This window comes from Mus caroli, chromosome 15 (genome assembly GCF_900094665.2).
Source record: "Mus caroli chromosome 15, CAROLI_EIJ_v1.1, whole genome shotgun sequence".
NCBI classification, from domain to species: domain Eukaryota; kingdom Metazoa; phylum Chordata; class Mammalia; order Rodentia; family Muridae; genus Mus; species Mus caroli.
Genome location: NC_034584.1, coordinates 32,045,395 through 32,069,542, shown reverse-complemented (window position 1 = coordinate 32,069,542; position 24,148 = coordinate 32,045,395). Strand labels below are relative to the sequence as shown.

The 24,148-nt window shown below is 46.0% G+C and overlaps 2 pseudogenes; both read left to right on the top strand.

The window, feature by feature from the left end:
- The window catches only part of LOC110310805, a 52,244-nt pseudogene extending 37,103 nt beyond the window's left edge, over positions 1-15,141 (top strand).
- Positions 15,142-17,481: 2,340 nt separating this feature from the next.
- Positions 17,482-23,346, top strand: LOC110310803 (annotated as a pseudogene).
- Positions 23,347-24,148: the final 802 nt, after the last annotated feature.

Sequence of the window (24,148 nt, the reverse complement as noted above, 5' to 3'; positions counted from 1 at the left end):
AATTACAGGAGACCTTCCTTAAAAGACACAAAAGCAAAAAGGTGTGTGTGTGTGTGTGGTGGGGGGGGGGGGGCTGGCAAACTCAACCCTGAAAACTCCCATGTCACCTACTCTTTGCTTCTGTTTACAAGTTAGTTCTCCACAACCGGTCCCCTTCCTCCTCGCTTCTTCCTCCTCATAGCGGGCATTCTGCCCATGCCTGGGGGCAGACACTTCCAGATTGCTAGGAGAGCTCAGAGCTCTGCAGCCCTCAGGCCAGTAGGAGTCAATTCCACCCAATTAGAAGATCTTGCAATCCAACAGGCAGGAAACAGACAAGCCCACAGAAAATTAGCTGTCTGAGTGTGTATTCCTGCATGTGGCAAGATGGCTGCTGACATAGTAATTTAATGAAGACAGTTTTTCAACAAACAAAATGTCATGAATAATAACAATAAAAAGTGAGAACAGTGAGCCCTGCCATGGTAGCTCACCGGGGCTATGGTGGCGCACACCTTTAATCCCAGCACTTGAGAGGCAGAGGCAAGCAGATTTCTGAGTTCGAGGCCAACCTGGTCTACAGTGTGAGTTCCAGGACAGAGAAACCCTGTCTCGGGAAACAAAAACAAAAAAAAAAATTTTTTTTACGTTTCTGAAGCAGGACTCATCATGGATGTGATGTGTTGCTATGATGACCAGCATGCTTCATCAATCAGAAGCATATGCATGTCTGCTTTGACCACTACACAGATGCAAGCTGTCCTGCCTGGGTCTTGATATATGAGGTGTGTGTCGAATAAGAATGCCTCTGAAAAGCTCATATATTTGAATGTGTAGTCACCAGGGAGTGGCACTAATTGAGAAGATTAGGATGTTGTGGCCTTTTTGGAATGGGTGTGGCCCTGTTACAGGAAGTGTTACTGGGGGTGGGCTTTAAGATTTCAGAAGCTCGTGCCAGGCCCAGTCTGTTTCTTTTTTTTTTTTTTTCCTTTTTTTTTTTTTTTTTTGGTCCAATTTTTTATTAGGTATTTACTTCATTTACATTTCAAATGCTATCCCGAAAGTCCCCTATAACCCCCTCCTCCCCGCTCCCCTACCCACCCATTCCCACTTCTTGACCCTGGTGTTTCCCCTGTACGGGGGCATATAAAGTTTGCAAGACCAAGGGGCCTCTCTTCCCAGTGATGGCTGACTAGGCCATCTTTTGCTACATATGCAGCTAGAGACACCAGCTCTGGGGGTACCCAGTCTGTTTCTTGATTGGGATGTAGCTCACAGCTACTTCTCCGGCACCAAACCTAGATGCCAGCAAGTCCTCTGTGAACTAAACCTCTGACCTGTAAGCCAGCCCCAATTAAATGCTTTCTTTTATAAGAGTTGCCTTGGTCATGGTGTCTCTTCATAGCTACAGAACAGTGACTAAGACAGGGACTTCTTAGGAATCCTGAAAAAAAAAGTTAATTGTGAAACAGGTTGTCCTTTCCTTTTTTCAAAGATGGCTACTGTCAATTTAAAAATAAAAACATTTTGCTTATTGAGTAAAAAAAAAAAACCTCCAAAAGTTTTTTGTTTTGGTGTTTGTTTGTTTGTTTGTTTGTTTGTTTAAGATTAAAAGAAGCTGAGCTGGAGAGTTGGTTGAGCAGTTAAGAAAGCACTGACTTCTCTTCCAGAGGTTCTGAGTTTGATTCCCAGCAACCACATGGTGGCTCACACCATCTGTAATGGGAAACCAGTGCCCCCTTCTGGTGTGTCTGAAGACAGCTCCAGTGTATTCATATACACATACAATAAATAAGTATATCTTTTAATAAAGCTTTTTTATTCATGTGTATGTGTGAGAGTGTGTGGCATGAGTTTTGGTCCCCATAGAGCTCAGAAGAGGTTATTGGATGTCCTTGAGCTGGAGTTTCAGACGGTTGTGAGCCACCCAGCATGGTGACTGGAAAAAACTGACATCCTATGGAAGAGCAGCAGCAGCTCTTAACCACTGAACTACTTCTCCAGGCCTGCAAAGTTGCCTTTTCAGAGAATGACAGCACTCAAGAATGAAGACGTTCAAACCAAGCCATATGATGAAGAGTTTAAGGAGCAGGCCATATGTTCTCCAAGATGGTGTTGAAGAGGGACCACTACCTATCCTGCCTGTGGCAGAGCTTTGGTGGCCCCATGTATGTTTCTATACAGACAGACTATCTTTCTTCTAGATGCCATGGTGATTCTAAACTCACTTAAGTTACTCCTGAATAGTGAGGGTTATTCAGAGTACCCACATGCATGGGATACATAGGAAGTCAGCCTTGAGGGCAGGAGCCCAGACAGCTCCCCAATATGTTCTTCTGTATTTACAGACTTCACTTCATAGCTCAGTCTCCTCCTCTTCTGTCCCCACTCCATAGCTCTATTTGTCTACAAATGGCTATCAGTAAGCAAGTCTGCACAATCACTCAGGTCCAGTCAGTCCCAGAGGTAAGGCTTTCAGAATGTCTTGGCTCTTCTGACAAATGCACTTCTGGCTCAGGGGCTAAGCTGGACCACACCAAGTCTTTTGGCTGTGAGTGGACTGTGCTGGGGATCCTGATCCAGTCCAGGCAGATGCTGGCACCTGGTTTGCTGCCTAGCTAGCAGATGTCAATTGGTCAAGAGACATAGACTTCTAAATCCTTCAGTTTGTTTGTTTGTCTGGCTGTCCAGGAACTCATTATGCATCTTGCCTGCCTCTACCTCCCATGTGCTGAAATTAAAGGACGGGACACCACTGCCCAGAGAAGGATACATTCTTAAATACTGAGTACTGCTTTAGAAATACATTTTCCACCATTTTATTCTACTGTTTTGTTCTGTTTTATTATGTCTTGCTTTATGATAGGCTCTTGCTACATGGCCCAGGCTGGCCTCAAACTCACAATCTTCCTAGTTCTACCTCACAAGTTTTGGGCTACAGAAGTGAACCATCACACATTGTTTCATTCCATTTTAAAAAGAAAATCTCGCCGGGCGTGGTGGCGCACGCCTTTAATCCCAGCACTCGGGAGGCAGAGGCAGGCGGATTTCTGAGTTCGAGGCCAGCCTGGTCTACAAAGTGAGNAAAAAAAAAAAAATAAAAAAAAAAAATAAAAAGAAAATCTCAGCTGGGTGGATGTGGCACACCTTTAATCCCAGCACTCAGAGAGCAGAGGCAGGTGAATCTCTGAGTTCAAGAACAGGATGGTCTACAGAGCCAGTTCCGGGACAGCCAGGGCTACATGGAGAGACCCTGTCCTGAAAAACGTAAAAGAAAAAGAAGCAAACAAATAAAAAGAGACTATCCAATAGTTACATCAGCACCTCTACTTCCTCACAGAGTGCTTTGCCTTGAGGAAGGCCCCCTATTTACCCATGGACACTGCCCTTCAGAGAGGTAGATAGCATTGACTCTTGAAGTAACTGTCTCCTTGTGGTTCTATGAAATTCCTGAGCTAGCACTAAAGCAGACTTGCTTCCTAGGTGAGTGCAAAGTTCGAGGAAGACGCTCAGGCCATGGGGATGGAGAGAGCAGACAAGTGAAGGAGGTGGGGACAGAAAGCCATTGGAGGGAGAGCCAGCCAGGATCACAGGACAGCCAAGAGCTGGCCCTCCACCCAGGAGTCAGTCTCTAGTGTGAAAGTGGATCAGGAGCGTGGAGACACAGCAGAAGCCAGTGCTGGGCTAGATAGGGGAATGCCTAGATCTTTCTCCAGAGCGTGAAGCCTTGGGTTCCTTTACTGCCAGCCACAACCCCAGTTTGAATACTTAACAAATTCTTACCTGCTACACTGTCATGGCCTCTGACCAAACTGTCTTTCTGAGGTAAGTGTGGGAAGCTGCAGCCACACCTACTGCAGGGGAAGGTGAGTCATCTTACAAGGACACAGTGTTCCCCCGGGAAGTTTGAAAGCCCGCCTAGAGGACTGCCTGTAACTTGTAGAGTCACGTGGCATTCCTCCCAGGCCCAGTTAAGCTGCTCCAATTTGTTATGGAATATTCCTTTGACAGTGTCTCAGATAAAGTTTTTTCACACATCTCTCAATTTAGGACTAGTGGGAGGTAGACAGATTATCCACAGCGGGCTACAGAGTGGGCTTAGGAGTTCAGGCCCAGCTTGGGTCTGGTGCCCACTTCTAATCTGAGGATTAGTGCTTGATTCCCTGCAGAGGTGGGGCAAAGCCTGTGCTAGCTGGCTGCAAAGGTCCCAGATACAAATCTTCAAGGTGGGGGTGGTATGAAGAAGGAAAACAGCCGAGTAATAACTCAACGGAAAACCCTACCTTAAATCATTATTCCACTCTGGATTTTGAAGATTTTATTTAAAATGGGTCATTTTATATAAAAACAAGAACATCCTAAACTGAGGGATTGGGACTAGTTCAAATTGGACAATGAGAAACCTAAAGTGCCCTTTCAAGGATATTATTTGCCCTATAAAAACAGAATGTATTTGTTCACGGTAAACATGTCAGAACAGCGGCGGTGGAGAGCAAGTGTTGACTGGTCCCTGTCCAATCTGCCAACTCTCAGATAAAGCCTGGGCTCTGATAGGTGACACACTACCATGCCATTCACACACAGTGGGGGGCTTTTCTCATCCATCATTTCAGCACCGCACATGAGAGTCTATCAAATTTTCAAGACAAGTGCTGTTCCCCTGACTCGTGGTTGATCCAGAGTTGGGGAGGCTCCATTTGACAGCAATGCTAAAGTCATTGATTGCTGGCCTGTACCACAGAAGTGAGCGGTCCCAGGGCCGAGGGACAGAGTGACCATATTAAGGCTGGGTGTGGTCACTCACACCTTTAATCCCAGCACCCAGGAAGCAGAGGCAGGTAGATCTCTGAGTTCAAGGCCAGCCTGATCTACATAATGAGGACAGCCAGGGCTACATAGAGAGACCTTGTCTCAAAACTGAAGGTACAATTGATTGTGGGGTCTGAGAGCCTCTGTGCTTGTTTCCTTGGGGATGTTACAACGCTTCCCTTCTGTCTGTTCTCCCCTTGCAATGGTCAGAGAGCATGCCTCTCAAACAGTGCATGGAAGAAAAGTCCCCTTTCATATCTTTGTATGAATTGCGATGGGTAGAAAGCTCAGTCTTTGAAGAAAGGGGTTTGACTCTGTTGCCCTACACCTCCCTGGCGACTCCAGAATGATGCTGAGGAAAAGGCAAACTCTCCAGACCGCAGAACAGAGAAGAAAGGCACATGATGAATTGTTTGCAAGCCAGCAGATCCCTCTCTAACTTTCTTCTGGGAAACAATGCATTTAAGCAGGATGGCCTGTCAAAGTTTCTCAACTCTGAGGTGCCTGGACAGTATGATCTCAACTTCTGTCTTTCAAAAGACTCTAGTTTACAGCTTAATTAAATCCCTTCTGCTTCTGTCTGCTTGGAGGACTACAGAAGTAACTTTCCAGGACAGTACTCTCTCACACTCTATGGGTACAGATCTTTTTAAATTTCACCAACTCTGTCTGAGGCGGAATGGCATGAAGATGTGGCATGAGCCTGTGGCCCAGGGCGGCTTTGTTGCTCAGTCTGTCTCTGCACAGGCTTGGTATCCCCAAGTGGAAGCACAATCCAGTCTACACTAATCATATAACCTACGCTGTGACGGTCTCCTTCAGCTCTGGCTCCTTTCAGCCAAATCTGACAAGGGCAGACCTTAGTTGTGGGCTTCTGAAGGCTAAGGGTCAGCTGCTGAACGGCAAGCACTTCCAATGTAGACGGTGTCCAGCAAGCAAGAGCTTTATCAGCACCACTGTGGGCTGAACTGTGCCTTGCCCACTCTCTCATTTTATATGTCGATGGGTCTAGAACAAAATCAATCCTGTAACAACTCAATCACCAACTTCCAGCTTCAGAACCGCGAGAATAAACACTTGTTGACTGAGCCGCCCTGTTTTCATTTCACTGTATTTTTGGTTCATTTGCTATATAGCTTTGGTAAACTCACAGCGTATGCTGTGGCCAAAGATAATGGTGACATTAGCTTTCATGATACAGTGGGTCTAAAGAGGTCTAAGAGGTCAAGAAAATTCACTTGACAGCTAAGGAAGGATGGAGTACTTTAGACAGGGGACAGTGGGATTCTTCTGTGACAAGAACACCCTTTGTTAACCTTGAATCCTTTGTTCAGCGACACAGAGCCTCACTACTAATAGTGATGGAGAAAAAAAACTAAGCTCTAGCCAAAGCCAGGTGAAATGCTATTCAGAGGGTGGATAAATGGCACCCAAGGGTTCATTCGTGCTGTCCAGACAACTTAAGGAAAACACAGATAGAGAATCTACATTCCAGCCCACAGAGGCAGTAGCGTTATTGGTTGGAGGCCCTGGTAACCTGACTCCTCTAGCTTTAGGAGTGACTAACAACATAAAGACATGAGTGAAAGGGGGTGGCTACAAGTTAAGCACCCTCCTTGTGTATATATGTGACTACTTACACTATAAGGAAAAGCGACTGTAACTGACTGCTCCTCAAATCTTCATCCTTAATTTAAACTTACACATCTCCAATGAACCAGCATAAGAAGATGGGGCAGCATGATTTTTCTCCACTTGCTTCAAGGATTGCCAAGGGTTAGTGAGCTCTCTAGCAGAGAAGACCTGAAGAGCTTAGGAGTGCCACCTTCCTCTCCCTAGCCCTTCAAAGCTGAAGGCAACAGGAAGTCTGCTTCAGGCTTTTGTCTGAAAACAAAAACAAAAAACCAAAAAACATGATTAAACAATAATTTGAAAAAAGATGAGAAACTTCTTCATTTTACTGACATGGCACATTTGTTGTTGTTGTTGTTGCTGCTGCTGTTGCTGTTTTTCAAGACAGAGTCTAACTATGTAGCCTGGTTGCCGTGCAACTTACTCTGTAGATCAGGAAGTATTGAACTCAGAGATTCACCTGCCTCTGCCTCCGGAGTCCTGGAATTAAAGGCGTGCACCACACTATTATCAGGCCTTTTGAAAAAAAAAAAAATGTGTATCTGTGTGTCACTGGGTGTATCTGCTCACATGTATGCACTGCCTGCAGAAGCCAGAAGAGGGCACCAGATTCCCTGCAGCTGGGGTTATACATGGTGGTGAGCTACCAAACATGGGTGCTAAAACTTAAACTCTTTTCTTCTGCAGGAGCACCTAGCCCTGCTCTTCCAGAGGTCCTGAGTTCAATTCCCAGCAACCACATGATGGCTCACAACCATCTCTAATGGAATATGATGCCATCTTCTGGTGTGTCTGAAGAGAGCAATGGTGTACTCATGTACATAAAAAAATTAAATCTTTTAAAAAATTTATATACAATAACATTTTCCAGTAATATATAATTCAATAACTTTTGGCCAAATTATAGTCATATGACCATCACCAAAATTTATTTTAAAATATATTTCATGAAGTATAGGTGTTTTGCTAGCATCTATGTCGTCTGTGTCCACGTGTGTGCCCCACACACTCAGAGGCCAAAAGGGGAATACAACAGATGTGAGCAACCACGTGGTGACTGACAATAAACCTGGGTTCCTACGGCAGAGCAGCCACTGCTTTTGACCACTGACTCATCCAAAAATCCTCTTCTAGAATATTCCCCAACGTTGCCTTCACTGAGAACTAAGCAAGATAGAAGTTAGCATGAGCTATAACTAAATAACTATAAAATGATATCTAAAAGCCGGGCGTGGTGGTGCATGCCTTTAATCCCAGCACTCGGGAGACAGAGGAAGGCAAATTTCTGAGTTCCAGGCCAGCCTGGTCTACAAAGTGAGTTCCAGGACAGCCAGGACTACACAGAGAAACCCTGTCTCGAAAAACCAAAAATAAATAAATAAATAAATAAATAAATAAATAAATAAAATGATATCTAAACTAAAACTTGGGAAAAAGCCAACCACCCTGCAGCTCCACTCCCTGAGCCCCCCTGCTGCCCCCTCCCCCACATCTACCTCCTTACCCCATTATCTGCTTATAAGCTCATTATATTTTTTCCCTATATAAACTGACCCTGGACTGTGTTTGTGGTCATAGCTTCCAGCTCAAGTCTGAGCTGTGTCCCTGATCAATCAGTCTTTAATAAACTGTGTGTTCAATAAACTATTCCTGTCTGACTAAGATCGATGTTTGTGTGATTTGTGAGGGACTCCTGAACTCCAACAACCAGCACTATGGAGGCAGAGTCAGGTGGATGGATCTCTGTGAGTTCAAGGTCATCTTGGACTATAGAAGGAGTTCCTGGTCAGCCAGGGTTACACAAAAAATACTTGTCTCAGAAAAGCAAAAACAAACAAACAACAACAACAAAATTAAAACTGCCAAGAAATTAAAGAGCAGCTGCTTGAGGAGGCCGGAGACAGACTGCCATTCCTGCCTGCTGTATCCCACCCTCCTCCAGCCTGGGTCTACCTGGCCTGGAACATGCTCTGCAGCATGCACTGGCCTTCAACATGTGGTCCTTCTCTATTCCAGAGTACTGAGATTACAGGCGTGTGCAACCGTGCCCACCCAGCCTTTACTTATTTTACATTTATGTATGTATGTATGTATGTATGTATATATGTATGTATGTATTTATTTAGTGTGTGTGTGTGCGCGCGCGCGTAAGACAGTATGTATACGAGACAAAAAGACAGTATGTATACGAGACAGTGTGTGTGCATGTGTAGGACAGAGTGTGTATAAGACAGTATGTGTATATGTGTGTGTGTGACTGTGTGTGTGTAAGACAAAATTTGTGTAAGACAGTGTGTGTATATATGTGTGTGTGAGACAGTACAATCTTGGGCATTATCCATCTCCCTTGAGACAGGGTTTCTCACGTGTCTGGAGCTTGCCAATGGTGATCCTATAGACTAGTGCTTTAATATGGATGCTGGGGATCAAACGAGTGCAGAGGAATTTTAATCCAGCAACATGAATGCTTTAGCAAGAGCTTCTAGGCTGGGATGCAGACACACCCTGAATTACAGTACAAACTGGCTGGAATGCAGACATGCCTTTAGTATACACCTTTAATCCCAAACAATGGAGGTAAAATTAGTTGGTATAAGGAAGCAGCCATGTTTGAAAGGGGCAAAGTGACAAATCAGAGAAAGGTTTGGCAGAATGAGTCAGAAATAAAATCTGCCCAACTTTCACAGGGTCAGGAAAGTGAGATTACTTAAGAGCAGGCAGAGAGAGGCAGCAGGGTGTTTGTTTGTTTGTTTGTTGTTTTACAGGGATAGTTTTACAGAGACAGATTGCAGGGAACAAGACTGACACAGGTAAAGATAGAACGAGCCAGAGAATAGGAAGGAATTAGAAGTTTAAAATAAATTGCTAGAGTTAGTTTGAGGCCAAGCAGAGCAATTCAAAGAGAAGCCAGATTGAATCAGTCAGCTTGGAGAGGAGTTTGAGCTAGAACAGCTGAGTTGAACCAGCCAGCCAGAGTTCAGAGAGAGCTAGGAAGGGTGAGCATATTTAGCAGTAAGTCTCAGAGAAAACAATTACATCAGTCAAATATGTTACTAATATGCTTGAGTTTTCAACCTTTTACTTATTTCCTTATTTATTTTTATCATATGTGTATGAGCACATTGTCTGTATGTATACAGTGTCTTCTGAAGCCATAAGAGGAGACAGATCCCTCGGAACTGTATTTACAAACTGTAGTTAGCCACTATGTGGATGATAGGAACTGACTCAGGTCCTCTGCAAGATCAGCAACCCTCTTAACTACTAAGCTGTCTCTCCAGCTCCATTTTCAGCCCTTCAAACCAAGCACTGAGAACCTCCTGCTCCCTCCTCGGTTTGGTAGACTAGGAGACCTCAGGACAGCTGACAAAACCACAGAACTGGAGGTGTCCTTTGGAACAAAGCAGGTGCCTCAGCTGGGAGGAGATGCTAGCATCAATGTCCTCTGCTCAGAGGACTATCTGGGCCCTGCTTGGATGCCTGCAGCTCAGCACAATGGAGACTTTCTGAGCTCAGAGTGTGGGGACACAGTTTCTGAGCAATCTCCCCACAGGTGGCCTGGGCGCCTGCTTTGTGCGGTGGGAATTTGGGCTGCCTGGCCCACAGCTTAGCCGGCTCTCAGTTAAAAGCCAGCATTGATGAGGAAAGTGGGTCCTGTTTCACTCTAAGTCTGTGCCCTGAAACAGCACCGAGCTAAAAGTGGCTCCTTCTTCCCGGGGGGATGCTGAGAGTGCACAAAGCCACACACAGCCCCGTGGTGTCCTTTCCAGCTACCTGCTGCCAGAAGCAACCTCACATTTGGGCTACTGTTCAGACATTTTCCTCTGCCTAAAATGACCTTCCCAAGCCCATGTCAGCCATCCTTGCCAGCATGATTTAGCATGGCATTCAATCACAGTACAGGGACATGTCACGTACGTTACAACAGCCCATATTAGGCACACGGTCTGTACTCAGAGACCATCGGAGACTTCCTAGGCACTCATCTGTTCTCCATCTCTATTCTCTTAGCTTGCTCTTCTCTCTCTCTCTCTTCCTCTCTCTCTTCCTTTCTTTCTGTCTGCCTTCCTTCCTTCTTTTTTTCTTTCCTTCTCCCTCTCCCCCTGTCTGTCTGTCTGTCTGTCTGCCTATCTGTCTGTCTTTGGTGGTACTGGTTGTGATCAAACCCAAGTTTCTAGCAAGCTAGGGGAATACCGTGGCCAGACTGTGTCTCTAGCCTGGCATCTAGTTTCGGTGTCTGTAATGGTCTCTGTACTTTTGCTCCACACTCTGATGCTGAGCTCTAAAGATTCTTTTCTTACTTTTGACTCTGAACCTGTGTCATCTGGACTCTGGCTCAGCGAGACTCTGATTGCTCCTTATTTCACGGCACAAGTCTTTTTTACATCTTGTTTTTCTCAACATGTCAAGTCACAGTCTCTGGAACCAATGTGCCATGGTTAATAGTACTGCAACTGGACTCCCAGTGTGGAGACCTCGATTCTTCCTTGGCTCATGCTTTGCCGTTGGCGATAGTGATTGTAGGTCAACCAATGCTGGGGCCATCCCAGACATAAAACCTTGGCATAGAGCTAATTCTCTTCCTTACTTAAAAAAAAAAAACAAAAAACAAAAAATGGACAGACAACCAGTAAATATTAGCAACTGTGAGGATGAAAGCCAGTGTAGAATGGAGCACCCAGAGGAAAGCAGGCCCTCCCCATCCTGTGAGAGAACAGTGGGCCACCCTTTCCAAGCCCCCGCCCCTCCCCCCCATCCCTTGTGAGAGTACAGCCGGTCACGCCTTTCAAGGCACTGTAAATGCCTTCCCTGCTGCTACACAAAATCTTTAACTAATACACAAAAGAGTCAGAGGCCAGGTACCATTCTGCCCAAACCCCTTGCTCTTACAAGTGCTGTTATCAAGACCCAGGTGCTGGGTTGAGTAAAGGTGGCTCAGCTCTCCATCAGCCTTCCCAGCTGCCCATTCTGACCTCAAATTCAGGATACTCTTCCTGCTGCTGCCTTCCTGGCACTGAGACCACAGGCCACAGCCACCAAGCCCAGCACATAGCCTTGTATTATGGTTAAGGAAATAACCCCAAGCTATTAAATCATTTGCCCAAGGTCATAGAGCTAGATTGGGCTAGGACCAACAATGATAAGGGCCTCTGAGTCCTGCCCACAGCTTGCTTTGGGTTTGTTTTCCCAATTACCACCACACTCAGGCAAGCCAGGAAGGGTCACAGCAGAATGGCAACGAAAACCACAGATTTGGATTTGTCACTGAAGGAAGTAAAGAGGTAAAAACCAGACAGTGTCTGGAGGAGGGGGTAAGGAGGGCACCCGGGCTGTGGAAGTGATACTGGTCACCCACTGATTGGCTGTTTTGTTCAGTATGTTCCTTGAAAATACCAAGAAAAATCTTGGTCCCTTGAAATTGATTTTTATCACTGTTATGGTAAAATTTCTGTTCTGGAGTAAAAGTGCTACTTGAACCAATTAGTCAGTCAACCTACAGCTTCAAGGTACCTTGTGTGCACTCAGCAACTGTGTGCAATGTTCTGGTACAGAGGACAATAGGGGTAGCTGCCCAGAACAGACCAACTTCCTTAAATGACCACAGTGTACTCACAAGTGACCTCCTCGCCATCATTGCTGATTCCATGGATTGCAGAGTCCTGAGTCCTGATGATCCCATTGGTGGAAATGCAGACAGTCCCAGGAAATGGAGGGAGGCAGGGGGATGGCTAGAGAGAACTGAGTAAACAAACTGAGTAGGGACAGATGGACAAGGAAAGAAAAAATGGGATGGATGCCGTATGAGGAAGCACAGGGCAGGGTGGGCAGAGAGATGGCTTGTTCCGGCTCTGCTCTGAAAACCTTACCAAGAGCAGCATTCGAGGAGAAAGTTAGCAGCAGGGCCCTGTGAGAGAAGCAATAGTCATTTCAGATGGAAGGCCCTTGCCAGAATCCTGTTCCTCTCCCTCCAGTGCAGTCCTGGGGCTTTTGTGTGCCCACAGATGTGTGCTCTGCCTTGCTCTTCCTACAGAGCAAGTCTGGTGGATAGACTCCAGGTGAGATCTGAGAAGTCCTTGACTTGCCTAGACTCATAGGGATTCCAACAGGTGAACACGGATTAAAGCAGGTCTCTGCCTTGGATCCTGTAGGTCAGGGCTGACCATCAATAGGCCAAGGACTAAGATGAATTGAACTATGTGTGCCCTAGGAGATGGCCATGCTGCCCATGCGGCAATACTCGATTTCAGAGGCAGATCTGTGAGCACCATGACCGCTGTAGAGTTCCGTGGGTGCTGAGAGTTGGAGTTGCAGGGTGGTCCTTGCTAAGGACGGTCGTGTGCTGCATGTGGGCCGTTTGCTGAGTGTGAGTCGTATGCTCGTTGTTTCTCATTATCTTGTTCTGGAGTGGCCTTCGTAAAAGGGAGCTATGTTTTCCAACAGCCTCTTGGCACTCTTACTAGTTGTATCAATGAGTTATTGCTACAAGATATGCTCTTTGATGAACCACCCTAAAACTTACAGCTTATAATAGCAAGCATTTGTTCCCACGCTCATGAATCTGTCTAGACCTGTTGAGACTGCAATGAGCCTAGATCCTGCTGGCCAGAACTCCTTACAGGGGGTTGAGTTTGAGTCTGAGGCATAGGTCAAGGATCCAGCAGCTGAGGAGTCATGGACACACCCGGGACAGTTGAGAATGTTGTTCAGACATCAAGTGTTTCATATGTAACCCCAACTGATCTGGTCTGGAACTCACCGTATTGCCCAGGCTGCCTTTAAACTCACCGATGCACTTACCTGTCCAGAGTGGTGAGATTTAAAGGTGTGTGCCAGCATGCCTGGCCCCAGGTGCTTTTCAGTCATGGCTTTTCTGCCTCTAACTTTCACAGTGAAGACAAATGAGAATAACATTCTGTCAACCTGGAAGAAATTGGGTTAATGTGCAGAATCTGAACTAGGGAAGAAAAGATGGTATCAGCCTTTCAGTATGAGCACAGCAGATGTTCCCCTAACGAAATACTGTTTACCAGACTGTGGTCAGGCAAGGTAGCCCTTAAAAATGTAATTGTAGAATGCTGGAGTCACTGTCTATGACCCTGGACCACACCGCTGCCCGCCTGACACCCTGCATCATGCACTAGTGGTCTTAAAAAGTCTGCTCAAAGTCCAAGATGGCAACTCTCAGACCCTCTGGAACAAGATTGCAGTAGTTGGGGCTGGTGCTGGTGGTATGGCTCATGCCATCGGTATCTAAATGAAGGACCTGGCAGCTGAGCTTGCCCTTGTTGATGTCATGGAAGGCAAGCTAAAGGGGGAGAAGATGGATCTCCAGCATGGCAGCCTTTTCCTTAGAGCACCAAAAATTGTCTCCAGCAAAGACTATAGTGTGACTACAAACTCTACAGCATTATTACAAGGGGGCCCAACAGCTAGAGAGAGAGAGCGAGAGAGAGAGAGAGAGAGAGGACTCAGTTGGTACAGTAAAATGTGAACATCTTCAAATTCATTATTCCTAACATTGTAAAGTACAGTCCAAACTGCAAGCTGCTTATTGTCTCAAACCCAGCGGATATCTTGACCTATGTGCCTTGGAAAATAAGTGGTTTTCCCAAAACAGAGTTATCAGGGGTGGTTGCAATCTGGATTCAGCTAGGTTCTGTTGCCTGATGAGAGAGAGAAAGGCTGGGAGTTCACCTGCTAAGCTGTCATGGATGTGTTTTAGGGGAGTGTGGCAAATCCAACGTGCCTGTGTGGAGTGTTGAGAATGTTGCCGGTGTCTCCCTGATGAATCTGAACCCAGAACTGCAGACAAGAAGCAGTGGAAGGAGGTCCACAAGCAGGCAGCTGACGCTGCCTATGTGGTGATCAAACTGAAAGGTTGTATGTCCTGGGCTATTGGCCTCTCTGGCAGACTTGGGTGAGAGCATAATGAAGAAATTTAGGTAGGTGCATCCCATTTCCACCATGATTGAGGGTCTCTATCGTACCCCAGACCCAAAGCAAAGAGCACTTGTTCCGCAGAAATCCAGCATGCAGAGGTCTACCGTTCATCAAATTGGTGACCCATAGGTAAGTGCACAGGCTCAATTTAAAGCCAATCATGGGAATTCCAGGGATAGGTGATCTTTATTCTGATTGGTTGGCTCTATTTCAAGGAGCACCAGTGTCTGTGGGATGGGCTAGGACTTTAGGACCTTTCTAGAATTATTGTGGGTTTTTTTTTTTTTTTTTTTGGTTTTTTGAGACAGGGTTTCTCTGTATAGCCCTGGCTGTCCTGGAACTCACTTTGTAGACCAGGCTGGCCTCGAACTCAGAAATCCACCTGCCTCTGCCTCCCGAGTGCTGGGATTAAAGGCGTGTGCCACCACGCCCGGCTCCAGAATTATTGTTAACTAACTATTCTTGGCTCAGGTCAGATGGTAGGGCATCATCTGATTGGCTGCCCAAGGGCTGTGTTTTTTTTTTGCTGGAACTGGTTTGCTCAGCTCCTAGAAACAGAAACTTAAACTAGTCTTCTGAACTGGCATTTTGCAGCCTGCCATGGAGACAGCTTAGCTCAATCCTCTCACTGTGGAATCAGTGATGGTGTCTCCCTCAGTGTCCCTTGTGTCCTGGGACAAAATGGAATTTGTGAAGCTGATTCTGATTCCTAAAGAGGAAGCCCACCTGAAGAAGATTACAGAGAGGCTCTGGGGAATCCAGAAGGAGGTGCTGTTCTAAAGTCTTCCCGGTGTCCTAGCATGCCACTGTCTAGGCTATACCAGGGTTTCTATAGAATAGAAACCCTCTCTTTCTCATCAGAGCTGTTTAGTGCAGTTGTGTTGAGGCAGTCTGGGGAAAACCTCAATTCCCACAGCTCTACTCTGCTGCTAAGTGGTGCTTGTGTAGTGGTAACCTGGTTAGTGTGACAGTCCCACTGTCTCCAAGACATACTGCCAACTGTGTGCAGGCTTCAATTTTGCCCTCACCAAACATGACTAGCCCAACAAGTTCCCAGTTAGTCACAATCTGTCTGTATTGTGTAACTCCATGTGTTGGTCAAGTTTCCCTAGAGTCACAGAACTTATGGAATATCTTTATACATTAAGGAAAATTATTGGAATGACTTACAGGCTGCAGTCCAACTAACCCAACAATGGGCAGCTGTGAATGGAAAGTCCACAAATCTAGTAGTTGCTCAGTCCCATGAGGCTGAGTGTTTCAGTTACTCTTCTCTATAAGCTGGAATCTTAAAGAAGGAAGCTTCAACAGATGTGCCAGCAAGCACGTGCAAGCAAGCAAGGAAGAGTGAGTCTTCCTTCTTCCATTGTGCTTACGTAGGCCTCCAGCAGAAGGTACAGCCCAGATTAAAGGTGTGACCCCCACACCTGGACCTTAGCTGCTCTTTACTTGGCACTTGCTCTGTCTAAGGATGGCCTTGAACTCAGAGATCTGCTTGCCTCTGTCTCTTGGCTGTCTCACCTTGCCTGGACCCAAGATTTTCATGGCTACTATGCCTCAAGATCTGGATCAAAAACCTGTGTCATCCCATGTCAAACTCTGGATCAAAAGCCTGTGTCATCCCTTGTGTCAAGATCTAGATCAAAAGCCTGGGTCTTCCAACTTCAAGTTCACACTCACAGGTGTGCCCTCCATTTCAGGATTATAGTTCATTCCAGATGCAGACTAGTTGACAACCAGGAGTAGCCAGCACAGTCCATTACCCATAACTGTTCTAAGGGATATTTTGTGTATTACCTGTGTACGTTGCAAATTTAGGTAAAATGTATGATCTGCATATAGATAGTGCAACCAACCACCCATGTGTCATGGCAATGAAAATTCCAAATAAACCTTGAACAGGGAGGGAAAATGTGATTGTTTTTATGTGAATGTTTGTTTATGGTGATTGCTATGTCAACTTGACTACATCTGGAATTAACAAACTGGCTGGACAAACCAGTGAGGGATTTTTGCTTAATTAAATCCTTTGAAGTGGAAAGACCTACCTCTAATGTGGGACACACCTCTGCTGGATGCTCTAAAGGACATTAAATATGGAAACCTCTCTTTCTTTGCTTACTTGCAGTTGATCTCGCTAGCCAGCAAGTCCATTCCTTCATTGGTGTTAACACCTACTCCTTCTAGATTCTGGCATGTACTAGAGAGCATCTGAGATATCCGGCCTCAAGGACTGCACAACTACTGGATTATTGAACCTTTTGTTTATAAGCAGCCATAGCTGGACCACAGCCTATAAACCATTCTATAATCTAATAAATCCAGTGGGGGGGGGGAGTAGAGAGAGGGAGGGAAGGAGGGAGGAAGAGAGAGAGAGAGAGAGATTTATTCTATAAGTTCCATTACTCTACAGAACTCTCACTAATACAGTCATATTCCACATATCCTCAGAGTTCAAAAGAAGTTGGATCTCCTTGAAGTAGAGTTATTGACAGTGGTAAATGTAGTGTGTAGTTTCTACTACCTCGCTTTAAGCTCCAGGCAGACTGAGTCACTAGCCACCATACAGGAGCCACCCGGGATCCACTGATGAAACACACACAAACACACATTAACATATTTTTAATATGCTTTCAGCTCAATGGCCAGACTCGTCTAAGTCTTTCTTGGCTAGCATGCCCTTCTCTTCACTCCCAGCTCAGCACCCTAACCCTGCCCTCAACCTAGTTGCTCAGTTACCTTTACTCCCAGCTCAACACCTCTAAATCTGCCCTCACCTTAGTTGTGTTTCTAATCTCCCACCTGCTACCCCAGGCCCAGTCGGGGAAGCAGCCAATGGTTACTCCACCTGAGATCTCACATGGCTGATGGCTCTCTCTCTCTCTAAAGCATGGCGAATCTCTTTCCTCTTCCTGTGTGTGCTAGCCTACCTGCAGGATATTGGAAGTCCCGCCTCTTTGGCCCAACCATTAGCCGCCAGCATCTTTATTGATCGATCAAGAACCAATTGGGGAAGAGCATTCATTCCTGAGCATCTGAACCACCTCCTACAAGTGAGTGTCAATGTGGCTGTTAGGAATTGAACCTGGGTCCTCTGCAAGAGCAACAAGCCACTGAGCCATGTTCCCAGCCCCTCCAGAGTACGTTAAGCCTCCATGGTAATGTACTCCTCCCACGCTGTGGGTGAGTTGACCATGCCATCATACAGAAGACCTGGTAATGTTAAAGCAGGTCCTATAAGCCCATGAGTCCAATACCTCCAAAGTAGAATTTATCAACTCTCTTAATCCTGCTTCTGTCTTCTCCATATTACCTGTGGGTTTCACCCTCCACTCAGGGGACACAGGACAGGAATCAATGAGGCTGTCCTTCCATACCTCCCTTCTGCCACCAGGTCAATTCCATGGCTTCCACTTACCAGTAAATGTGTACAGGCCGTCCACTGGGCCAGCTGCTGCCTCACAGGCAAGAATCATGGGTGATCAGGGTGGCCTTTCGCTCCTGGAGCTTTTTACCTCCAAATATTTCCCACTCTTGCCCTCTCTGCCTCTTCCAGGATGATCTCACATGGGTGCCAGACTCTTACTCCAGTTTTCATCCTGAAATTTGGCCTCTCAAACCCATTGCTACCTTGAGTCCTCTCTGTCATCTTCAAACCAGTTCTCAGAAACCTGGGCTGGATAGGGCAGTTTGGAAGAGAACTATGCAATTGAAAGTAAAAGCAAAAGAAATGTCAAAATACAAACATGTTGGTGCACTGTATGAGACAATAACTTGCTCTTTCACAAAGCATTCAAAACCAACAGTGGGGTCTGGAGCCGTGGCCCAGTAGTTGAGTACAAGAGTTCAGGTCCCAGCACCCACACAGGGAGGCTGGCAATTGCCAGATTCCAGCTCCAGGGGATACAGTGCCCTCTTCAGGCTCCTGTGTGTACCTGCATTCATGTGTGCATGCTACACAAAGAAATGCACACATACACATAATTAAAGTAAAATCTTAAAAAAATAACCAACAGTGGGTGTTCACAATCTTCTCTATTTTTGTAAAACAAAACAAAACAGTTTATTTCAAATATAGAATAAAAATCAAGATAATAATTGCCCGGGAAACAAATCCAAATTAGACATGTACCTATAATTTCTGGCTTCCTCTGGCTTGTGAAATCATCATGAAAGACTGTTTGGGAAGCCAGAGCCTCTGGGCAGGGAACTACCTAGCTACACCTGGGCCATCCTTCCATTCTCCTCCCCCAGCCCTGCTTGGATGTCTCTCATGGAGCCCCAGGTCCCCACAGACCTCAAAGCTGATGTTCCTCTGAGCCTATCCACCGTGTTCTCCCATGTTCACACTTGACTGCTTGACTTTCTCTGCTTGACTGTCCTTCCTCATCCTCCTGGCCTTCACCAGGGCCTAGTGTCATCTAGGGAGTCTGTCCAGGATAGAAGCCTCCCTCTTGCTCTCCAAATACTGTGTTCTTCTCTTTTACTGTGTTGTACTGAAGTAACCTCCTTCTGTGTTCTTCCCTCCCATCTGCCTGTGACTCTGGGAGCTAGGCACCTACTGGTGTTTTACAAATTCCATACTAATAGTTCACGTCACCTCCTCTGCCCCAATTTCAAGGTTTTTAGAATTGCCCCGTTCACTTCAGCTCAGAACTATTTCTGCATTGGCAGGTGGTTCTGTGGAGCCCCTCATTCTCGTGTCTCTCACATCATGATAAGGGTTCTGAGACGATTTGGGGGCCTGAGCATCAGCCACCCTGTACTGAGTTTAACCACTGTGTCTATGATCTTCACAGCATCTCCTCCTCCTGTTTCCAGGGAGACACCAGCATGCCAAACTTTTACTCAAGATTCAGAAGGCAAAGAGAGTGAACTGTAGCCAAGAATGATACAGACAACAAATCAAATATGTGCTAAACAGCAGTGCCCTAAACGTATTCCAGACACTCGTGCCTTCTGCGATATTTCTTCAGAGAGCCCCGTGGACTTCCACCCTGCTGTGGGGTTCGCTTCACCATGGAGCCATCAACACATGCCCATCTTCTTTCCAACAACTTGAAGGGTCAGTGCGCTCAGCATGAATGCCTGAATGCCCAGCACAGTGCTCAGGGAGTGACAGACATCAGTAATTACCACTACTAATGCCTCATCAGCCTTGCTATTTCAAGGTTTAGACTCTTTGTGGAGGCTCTAGTTTGCTCCTTCTTTCGGGACGGGTTTTAATCATGCAGCCCAGACTGGCCTGAAAGTCTAAGTAGCCTAGGCTGGCATTGAACTCCCAAGTCTCCTGCTTCTACTTCCTGAATGCAGGATCACATATATGTGCTGGCATGCTGGCTGAGTCTGCTCCTTTTTACAGGATAGAGATATTCTGCTATGGTGCTGGAGGGATGGCTTAGTGGTTAAGAGCACTGACTGCTCTTCCAGAGATCCTGAGTTCAATTCCCAGCAACCACATGGTGGCTCACAGCCATCTGTAATGAGTTCTGGTGGCCTTTTCTGGTGTGTCAGAAGACAGCAACAGTGTACTCAGATACATAAAATAAATAGTTAATTTAAAAATTAGAGAGAGAGAGAGAGAGAGAGAGAGAGAGAGAGAGACTCTGATGTCCTTGGGGGTAAGCTGTCTTCAAACCTCCTCTGGAAGAGTTTATATTTCTAATGGTGTGATCTGTCTTCTCACTTTTGACAAGGTTGTATGCAATGGATTTCTGTTCAGTGTTCATGAGTCCAGCACCTGGCTGAACCCCTCAACTGGAATCCTAATTCATATCTGCTGAGTCCTGTCACAAATCAAGCAACTAAACCTCAAAGTCTGGGTCTGCAAAATAGGTACAGTGTGCCAGGACCAGTGCATGAGGTAAACACAGCAAACAGCATCCAGCACGCACCCCTCACAATTACAGTGTCATCCAGCACCCGCCCCTCACAGTTACTGTGTCAACCAGCACGCGCCCCTCACAGTTACTGGGTCATCCAGCATGCATCCCCTCACAGTTACTGCGCCATCCAGCATGTGCCCCTCAGTTACTGCATCATTCACAGTTACTGCATAGGTGTGTGATGGTGGAAGGGAAGACGGGACAGGTCGGCCCCCGAGGCACCCACATGGAGACTGAACCCAGGCTCTCCTGTATGCAAGACAAGCATTCTGCTGCTGTGCTACATCCCCAGCCCCACTTTTCCTTATTTTTGTTTGGTTTGTTTTGTCTTTGAGACATGGTTGTTCTGTGTAGACCTGGCTGTCTTGTAATTCACTCTGTCGACCAGGCTGGCTTTGAACTCAGAGATTCATCTGCCTCTGGCTCCTGAGTGCATGCCACCACTGCTTGACACTTTGTTTGTTTGAAGATTTAGTCTCTCTCTCCTTTTCTCTCTTTTAAAATATGTTGCTATTTGGGCCTTAAATTCTTTGCAGTCTGATCAGGCACTGGACTCTTGGTAGGCTAGTCAGGTCTTGAATTTGAACATTAGCATTCAGAAGGAATGGATATGGATACAGGCCTGAGCACTATAAATCGCAGGTTCCAAGTCTGCCTAGACTGGTGGGGCACATCTAGGAAGGCAGTGGCTCTAACTAACCCTTGATTTTCTCTCCAAACCCAGGGTGACAGAATGTCTTAGGTTTTGCTGTGAATAGACACCACGACCAAGGCAAGTCTTATAAGGACATTTAATTGGGACTGGCTTACAGGTTCAATCCAGTATCATTGAGTCAGGAACATGGCAGCATCCAGGCAGGCATGGTGCAGGCAGAGCCGAGAGTTCTATATCTTCATCTGAAGGCTGCTAGCAGAACACTGACTTCCAGGCAGCTGAGATGAGGGTCTTAAAGCCCACACCCACAGTGACAAACCTACGTCAACAGGGTCACACCTTCTAATAGTGCCACTCCCTGGGCTGAGCATATGCAAACCATCACACAGAATATGTCTGGAAATTCTCCCTTTTGAGCTCATTATTGCTGACCTTGAAATCTGTAGTTATAGGTAGGAAGCTGCTATATTACTGAACCCGTCAGCGCCCCAATATGATTGGATGCATTCTTTGAATATCTATATGACTGTTAGTAGCTTTCTAGGAATGCCAAAACAGTTATGGGAGAGGGGGTATCCAAAAAAATCAGCAATTATATAAATTGATCCAAATTAAGTTATAATTTTCACAGATGTGTAGTCTAGGTGGTGGTGATACTGGGGGTGGATGCAGGGCCTCCTCTGTGAAGCACTTGCATGGCCACTGAGCTGTCCTGAGGGAAGACCTTTATGTGGGTGATTTTTGCAAATACATTTGTTTCTGCTTATATGAAGATCACAGATGATGAAAGTATCATTTGCAAATTCAAAATAATAGAGATAATGAGATGAAATACATGTGAAAGTAAGATATTACTTACAAAAGCCACCTGAAGTTTCCACTATTAAAGACAGAAGGCAATTTTTATGTATTTTTAATTTTATCTAATATTTATTTATTTATTTATTTATTTTTCAAGACAAAGTTTCTCTCTTTAGACTTGGCTGTCCTGGAATTCCAGGCTGGCCTCGAACTCAGAAATTCACTCGAGAAGGCTTTTTTTTTTTTTTTTTTTTTTTTTTTAAGGATCGCGGGAGGGACGCAGGTTGAATCCACCAAAGCGGTGGTTATGGGGAAGCCTAGTCCCCTGCTAGTCGGGCGGTACTTTGTGCGACAGTACTGCACCCTGCTGAACCAGGCCCCAGACATGCTGCACAGATTTTATGGAAAGAACTCTTCTTATGCCCACAGGGACTTGGATTCCAACGGGAAGCCAGCAGATGCAGTCTACGGGCAAAAGGAAATCCACAGGAAAGTGATGTCACAAAACTTCACCAACTGCCACACCAAGATCCACCATGTGGATGCTCACGCAACTCTGAATGACCAGGTGGTGGTCCAAGTGATGGGGCCACTGTCCAACAACAACCAGGCTCTGCAGAGGTTCATGCAGACCTTTGTCCTTGCTCCTGAGGGCTCTGTTGCCAACAAATTCTATGTTCACAACGACATCTTCAGATACCAAGGTGAGGTCTTCGGTGGCTTTGTCACAGAGCCTCAAGAGGAATCCGAGGAAGAAGTAGAAGAACCTGAAGAAAGAAACAGACACCAGAAGTGGTGCCTGATGATTCTGGAATTTTCTATGATCAGACTGTCAGCAATGACCTGGAGCCAAGCCGGAGCCGGAGCCGGAATCTGTGTCCACATTCAAGCCTGAGCCTGCATTGGAAGAATCTGCTCCCGAGGATGTACAGAAGAGTACATCCCTGGCCCCGGCAGATGTGGCCCCAGCACAGGAGGACTTGAGGACATTTTCTTGGGCATCTGTGACTAGTAAGAACCTTCCTTCCAGTGGCGCTGTTCCAGTGACGGGGACACCACCTCATGTGGTCAAAGTGCCAGCGTCACAGCCCTGTCCAGAATCTAAACCTGACTCTCAGATTCCACCACAAAGGCCTCAGAGAGATCAGAGAGTTTGAGAGCAGCGAATCAATATCCCTCCTCAGAGAGGACCCCGACCAATCCGTGAGGCTGGTGAACCAGGAGATGTGGAACCTCGAAGGATGGTGAGGCACCCTGACAGTCACCAGCTCTTCATTGAGAACCTGCCACATGAGGTTGACAAGTCGGAACTGAAGGATTCTTTTCCAAAATGTTGGCAATGTGGTAGAACTGCGCATCAACAGTGGTGGAAAGTTACCTAATTTCGGTTTTGTTGTGTTTGATAATTCTGAACCTGTTCAGAAGGTCCTTAATAGGACCTTCATGTTCCAAGGTGCAGTCCGCCTGAATGTGGAAGAGAAGACTCGAGCTGCCAGAGAAGGCGACCGCAGGGATAACCGCCTTTGGGGACCTGGAGGCCCCAGTGATGGGTCGAGTGGTGGGATAAGAGGCTCTCCCTGTGGAGGCATGGTGCAGAAACCAGGCTTTGGCGTGGGCAGGGGGATTACAACTCCAAGGCAGTGAATTGCTTGTCTCAGATCTCCACACAACACACAGCCCCGGCTCCTGCAGAATGGTGAATTCCTTCAACCAGCGTTTGGTGTCTCAGAATAGTCTATTATAAACTGCTTGAGTTTGTACAATTTTCATTTCGCTTGTGTTCATGGTGTGTGCTCCCAACCCCCTTTCCTCCCCTGACCCCTTAGTCCTTCATTCCCAGTTTTCCGGAATGATACTTTAGGAGGAATAGATTGTAAAGAAGAGGAAAGACTGATTGTCCTGCTCACGCTGGGTATACAGACTGGACTTTCACGGCCATTCCCCAGAGGAGCGTGTCTCGGCTTCACTGACAGCAGATGTTTCGTTTGTTGGGAGACACAGGATTTGATAAACATTTTGGAAGCAGGAAAAATCAAGTCATGACTCCTTTCTGGTGTGGAAAAATTGCCTTTTGGCAGGCAACTGGCGCTGGGTCCCTGCTGGTGTGGCTAACTGAATAATAAAAGATGGTTGCAGACCTTGGTTCTTTTGACATGTGATTACCAAACAATTCTAAGCCTCCATTTTTACCACTGGATTTTTAAATTGTGATGTAGCCTGTCAATGTCTAGAACACAGCTAAAGACTTTTGTTGACCTGTTAGAATTTTTTTTGAGGTAGAGTTTTTCATGTTTTATTTGTATTTGTAAAAAAAAAAAAAAAAGAGAGAGAGAGAGAAAAGAAAAAAGAAAAAAAGGACAAAAAAATTCCCACAAGAAAACAAACCCCCCAAATCTGATAACAAAACCAAGCAAAACTGCCTTCTATTTATCTTTGATTCTGATCG